Genomic DNA, 7,119 nt, shown 5'->3' with positions numbered 1-7,119 from the left:
TTAAGGGAATGTGAATGAAAAATGCTTTAACTAATGGAAAAAATGGACTTACTATTAAGTAATTTGCAAAACTTTATATTTTAGACATACAAAAATATAGAATAATAAACTTTTCTCTTCTGCCAGGCCTATTAAGAGTACATCCCCCACAATGGTCTACTGAAGTTAGTTCTTATTTTTTAATATTAAAAATATTGCTTTTAACTTGTTAATTTATTATGATTTTACTGTCTGTTTTCCTGTATTTATATTGTTGTAAACCACTGTAATAAATTTGTATGATACAGTGGTATATCAATATTTTTATAAATAAATTAATAAATAAACATTGGGATAAATGCATATCAAGATGCTGATTAGGTGAAATCCTGGCATGTTTAAAAGAAGAAGCCCTTCCTGGATTCCTCTGTATTGGATCATTTCAGTCTTTTATATTCCATTCTCTGGCAACGTGCTTAAGTGCATAGAGGTGAGGCAGAAGTTTCCTAATACAGTGGTACCTCGGGTTAAGTACTTAATTCATTCCGGAGGTGTGTTCTTTTTTTTTATTATAATTTTTATTAACAGGCCAATCACATCACATTATCCAAATCACATTAGTTCCAAATTATACAGCCAAATTTTAAATTTTGTTGGGGGTACCCATACATCAAGCTCTGCATGAGTCCAAAACTCTGAACGAGTCCAAACATCACTTATATTACTGCTTTAATTAGACAGTTCTATCCAGTTCAATCCAGATAGTCATTTATTACTTTCTTTCTCTTCTTGTTGTTATCGTATATTCCTTTCTTTGCGATCTCTGATAATTTTCACAAGCAGATTGAAAACAGGCATCCTCTGTGTGGGTTTTGTACTCTCCAAAGATCATATTGCTCAGGGACAGCCTCTGTTCAATGCTTCCATTTAAAAAAAAAAAAATCTTCGGTCTGTCCTTTACTTTTCTCAGGCTTGCCAAATAAATCAAATGAATCAGGAGGCTCTGTCAGGTCAAGCTTGCGTTCCAACATTCCTTCTCTTTCGAATGATCCTGATTCTCCTCCCCCTGTCCTTCTTTCTCCGGCAAGCCTGTCTTGGCGAGACGCCATTTTTTAACTGCGTCATAAAAATTTTCCTCTTTCTCACCATTCACCAATTCTCTCTCCTGTTATAATCCATCCCACACAGTTCTAGAATTCCTGCTTGTGATTAGTAAAAACGCAACGATCTTATTTCTATCTGGGGTGAAGGGTTATTAATATCACATCGTGCAAAGAAAAAAAAAAGTTTTTTCCTCCACCCCCCCTTCATGGATATAAGACTTGACTGATAGTCTTCAGCCACTGTGGTCATCTGTGAGATGATTCTTTTGATATTTTAAGGGACGAAAGCGCTTGTGTTTTCCTTTTTGTTGTTGATTTTATTGTTTTGCTGTATTGCTTTGTTAGATGTTTTGTTAGCTATGTTGAATTATTTACAGAAAGTACAAAGAAATGTTTTAAATATTAAGCTGGAGCTTAATATTAAACTGACAGGACATTGTGTTAAGATCTACTTTTTGCAGTTAACCATTTCTTGCTTTCTGGAGACTTTTTGATTAGGATAGCTGCTTTGGAATTTCAATAGGTTCTCATTTAAACATAAGAAAATAAGAAGTGCCTGCTAAATCAGGCCAATGGCCCATCTAGTCCAGCATTCTGTTCTTACAGTGTTCAACCAGATGCCTGTGGGAAACCAGCAAGCAAGATTCAAGCACAAGACCACTCTCCCCTATTTTTTCTCCAGCAACTGGCATTCAACAAACTGTAGCTAATCTAAATCATCCGGAACAAACTTACTGATGGTAGCATACAGGATATCGTTGTCCTGATCCAATGAAGTTTTTATGTTGTTAAGGCGAGCTTTGTTTAATGGAGCTGTTAATTTCTACAAAACCAATTTCTGGACACAACCTTTCAACTGGTGTGAGGAAATGGGTCCCCACTCAACAACAAATGGTGAGGTGAGCATCATACTCTGCCATCACCACAAGGCAGCATAGAAGGCAAGCGCTATCGACTTGTCGCAGAATGTCTTCCTTGTTTTCCTCAGGGACAATGGGAAGCTGATGTGCATAGCTACCTTCTAAACTCCTTGTCTCGCAGCCTGCTCATTTTTACAAAGAGGGAGTCTGAAGTTAGGACTTAAAGAGACACATGACATAACGTTTCTGGCTTAATTAAGCCATTAGGATTTTAGGGGGTTTTAAGCACTAGGCAATTTGAATGTATAATTCAGACAGCCCGCCAACTTGCCTTGCGTTTCCCTCGTTTGGCACTGCAACAGATTGCAAAGGAGGAAGACAGCTGTGATAACATCCTGTAGACTCTGCCGGAGCCAGGCTCTCATTTACATTTGGGGCTTTGGAGATGAATTAATGAGATTTTCCTAACTTGGCATAGCAGATCTAAAAAAAACTAACCTCAAACCTTTGCCCAAAGCACAGGATTTTTTTGCTGAAGCAGAACACCCATAGTCCCAAATCCTAAACGATAATGATACTAATCCACAGGAAATATGGATCTCAAGGCTGCATGATAATGTGTACCTCTTCTACATATGGACTGTAGCTGTGTGGCAGAACTGCGTAAAATGCCCATCAGGCTCTCAGGGAGATGCTTTACTCAATATGTCCAGAGAGGGCAGTCAAACTGTGCCAGGCCTATAGCAGAGGGGTTTCTCATGGAAAACCAGTCCTATTTCTTGACTTCCAAAAGAGAAAATTCTTGCTACTCTTTATTATGAAAAGGATTGCTTGTTGAACCACTCTAGAGTTATAGCTCTGTGAGGGGAATAAGGATATTCTAACAACTCTCAGCACCTTTAACAAAGTACAGCCCCAGGAGTCTTTGTGGAAAGCCATCACTGTTTAAAGTGGTCTCATAATGCTTAAAATGTATGGTGTAAATGTGGCCTTTACTCTCTGCGAATATTAGCTTTTAAGGAACTGATTCACTGTTTAGTTTTTATTACATTATTTTTATGTTGCACACCATCCCTGAATTCAAATACTGTAATATGAAGAGTGCTATGTGAATATTAACAAATTAGCCGCCGCCATCCCTGGTCCCAGAAAGAAAAATGAAATTACTCTTTTTCGGAAAGTCACTGAAATTCTGTAGATTGATCCTCTCATTGTTAAGGTCACTGTCTGTTCCAGTTCACAAGTCCTGAGCAGATAATTAGAGAGATATAACTTCATCTACTGGAAGCTATGACATACCTGGCCAAATGCATGCATGCATGCAGAAGTTAAGATTTTTCTCCCAAACTCTCATTCTGTTCTTTGCTATGAATCTCTCCAAAAGACCTGCATTGATAGTGCAAGCTGTGGGGAATGTTGAGAGATAAGAGGTGAGGGTGACTGTCTTAGATTTCAGCTATCATCTCCTTCAAGAAATTAATCAATGCCAGAGGTTAGTGTCAGGGCTTATGTGGTCAGTATGAAATAGTCTTAAGAGACCTGAAGGTGCCCTGGAAGACACTAAACTTGGAACGTATGTCCTCAATTGCTTGCCAGCAGAATACAAAAAGCAATACCCTTCTGAGATTCAGGCTACAATCCTATACACACTTACCTAGGGATAAGCTCCTTGAACTCAACGGCACTTACTTCTTAGTAGAGAAGTATGTAATTGCACTGTAAACTGTTTGCCCTCCCCTTCATAAATAAAAATCATAATAAATTATGGAATTGCAATGAAATTAAAATTAGAATATATAGGTGGAAATCCAAGAACATGGCCCCAAATGATAAGGGGATTATTTTCATTAAAATGCTTGCCACTGAAACAAACACAAATGAAATAATAGGATAAGAATATGCCAGACCCTTTCTCTCCCCACAGTGCGGTTGAGATGCACAGGGCGGTATTCAGCTTTGTAATTCTTGAGTTTTATAAATTACAGTTCACATTGCCTAGGTGTGCACTAGCATCAGTGTTGCCCTTTGATGTATGAATCAGTCTATGAATCAAATGAGCACCTTTTCGCTTTCCAAATGCGCAAATGTTAAAATTGATGAGACCCATCGGCTACCCTCACCCGGTTTAGCTGGCCAGTCAAAGCCATTTCCTGGGTTGTGGCTGCTGTTGCATGGTGACAGTTTCTAAGAACCATTAGTGAGAGCTGAGTGCAGAGTGGGGACCAAGGGGGACAAACTACCCCAGAAAGAGCATGATGAACCTCCACTGGGATCAACCTGAGAAGGTAGCCCATCTAGGAGAAGGGGGGGGGGCTTGATCTTAAACCTCTTCTGCCTTGCAGGATATCTTTGGGAGAATAAAAGGCTAAAGGTTACTCTACACAAATCTGGAGTGGAGTCCCTAAGATGGGTGGATGGCGGCTTGTACACCTCATTCCAGCAACTCCTACAGTCAAGGTAGTGCCAAATGTATTGCTCTGCTTTCCTTTGGACCACATCAGTGAGACTGAGAGGTGAGTCTTGTTATTTGGGCAACCCTCCACTGTTTCTCAAGACAGACAGATGCCAACAAAAATTGATGGCTTTCACCTGAATTGTGTATTAGTTTCTAAGGCTGTGTGAGAAAAAGAATAACCTAGCTGCATTATAAGCCAGTAATGTGTTCACAGTCCTTGTGGTGGTTCTAACACAACTACACTTCTATGGTCCATATTTTACAGGCAGTGCATAAAAGTGGACTCCATTCATTTATCAGGAGAGTACAGCAGCCTTAAATGCCTGATAAGAGCCATAGGATTTTTCCTTGGTGAATGCACTTGTGTTATATCCCAGTGTTTCCACACATAGGGTCCAACTACTGTAGATGAGATGCAAGCTTGTTCAGGCGTCTAAAATAACAAATTAAATGTGGGGGTGGGGAATGTACACAAGCCCATGCATGCTAAATCCTCTTCCAACCTTCAACATAAAAGTCTGAATGGAGATTCTAACCACATTCAACTGAACATGATTAAAAGCCTACACCTGATCGCACCCCCTGTGAAAGCAGGCTTCCTCATCACAGGGAGAATGAATGGGACACGGTTAGAATCTTCCTGCAGACCTTAGTGCTAAAAGCACAGAAGTCAAGAAAAGAGCAGACTGGGCAAAGACGTTTCCCGTACTCAATCTGAGTCCTCCCAACATGTTCTTTTGGATGACTGAAGAAGATTCATTATCATTATCTCCTTACTTTTCTGGGGCTACCAATTTGATCAGGGAAGCATTGCTGAGTAGCGAGAATTAATGAACACATCTGCAGTCTATCCTCTGAGATTAGATGGGTGGTTATTGGGGAGAGGAATTATGAAGCTCTCGCCACAGACATGTTCATCTGTTACTATCACGGTTCTCTTTAGGAACTGGGAAATAACTGCCTTGTCCTCTTGTGGTTGTATGTAAGACCACTGACAGTACAATCCTATGCATGGCATGGTTATTGAAAAGCCAGTCCAGCTGAGGTCAATGGGGCTTATGCTCCTGTAACTCGGTACAGGTTTGCAAAATCAATTCTGGGACTTCCACCTTGATATTTAGTTGCTGCTGTAGTTTGATCTTGTATTACATTGTGCTAACCACATGTTTGAAAGCTGCCTTGAGAGCTTTCCTATTTAAAGGCAGGTGTAAATGCTTCAGAATAAATAAACACATGAGCAAACAATATTGTTCAGTGAATCATTTTCATCTTCTTGAAATTAAAATCACTATCATTCCCTCTAAGTGGTTGAGTGCAGACTGAAAGAGAGTGAAAACTGGCCACAAGTATGCTTCAGATTGCAGCACTTCACAAATCTTGAAAATAAATTTTAAAAGTTAAGGAGGAAAACCCAATATTAGCTCAGTGAGGACTGCGCATGCTCCTAGAATCTACAGAATGTTTAGCATCAGTTGGAATCAAAAAGAGAGAGGGGAAGGAAGTGAATTGGCTTTGTTGGGCCCCTGACAGCATATGATATCTGGGAAAAAGGCACATTTGACTAACTGGAACCCTGCACAGGGGTAAGAACACAGTAAGATTTTGTTTAAGGTCCCACTTATAATTACACTAGTCTCACAGGCACAAATACAGAACTCACAAATGGTCTATCAATCACCAAATATTGAATTACCATGTGATCTGTATTTTGAGAAGATATTCATAGCAGAATTATTGTTGGCACTCTGTACTTTTTGCAAGAGGTTTTGAAGCTTCCTTGGTTACACTCATAAAATGTTTATTTGAAGGGAAACAGGATTCTTGCAAAGGAAGTAAAAACTTTTCCTACTGATGAATGTAAGCAATACATGATGCATCTGATTAGCACATTACAGATAAGTACTACCAGAGCTGTGAAGTCTCAATGACATTTTGATCATAAAGGAATTGCATGTAGTGTGGTATTTTTATGACTTTGTACCTAGGAATTTTATTTTCTTAATAACCAAGTTACAGGTACTGCAAAGAATCTCCTCAGTGGTCTCTGTGGAACTGTTTGCCTGCTTAGGCACTCATCTGCATGCTGTACATAGCACATGCTTGTCCTTCTGAATGATCCATCACAGAAATATGAGTCTAGCTCTTGACAAGAACTGGAAAGTGTAGAGCACTGGGTGTTCATGGCTGAAGTTATACTGTGGCATGAAGTTGGTTTGCATAGCAACAATGGATAGTCAAGAATTTTTGTAGATTTATCATCTTCTTCTTTCTTCTTCTTCGGCGATCACTCATAGCCAAGTAAGATTGTCTTCCATAAACACGGTTTTAACAATGAGTCTGTAAGCGACTGTGGAGGTCAATTCTGGATCCACATATCCTTCCACTGTGGGGACATTGGTTTCCGGGTGGGAGCTGATCATGGTGTGGATTTGCCAAGCGTGCCTTCCTCTTAGCACGTTTCTCCCTTGTGCCCTGAGTTTGAGTGTCTTCAAAGCCCATGACACCTTTGGTAAAGGCTGTTTTACAACTGGAGCGCTCGCAGGTCAGTGTTTCCCAGTTGTGTTTATACTACATTTTTTTTAGATTTGCCTTGAGACAGTCTTTAAACCTCTTTTGTTGACCACCAGCACATATCTTGCTGTTCAATGAGAAATAAGAATACTTAGTCAGATCATTGTTCCACCTAGTTCAATAGCCTCTGCATGGACTGGTGGTGATTCTC

This window comes from Podarcis tiliguerta (genome assembly GCF_965153285.1).
Source record: "Podarcis tiliguerta genome assembly, chromosome: 5".
NCBI lineage: Eukaryota > Metazoa > Chordata > Lepidosauria > Squamata > Lacertidae > Podarcis > Podarcis tiliguerta.
This window is presented reverse-complemented; position numbering follows the sequence as displayed.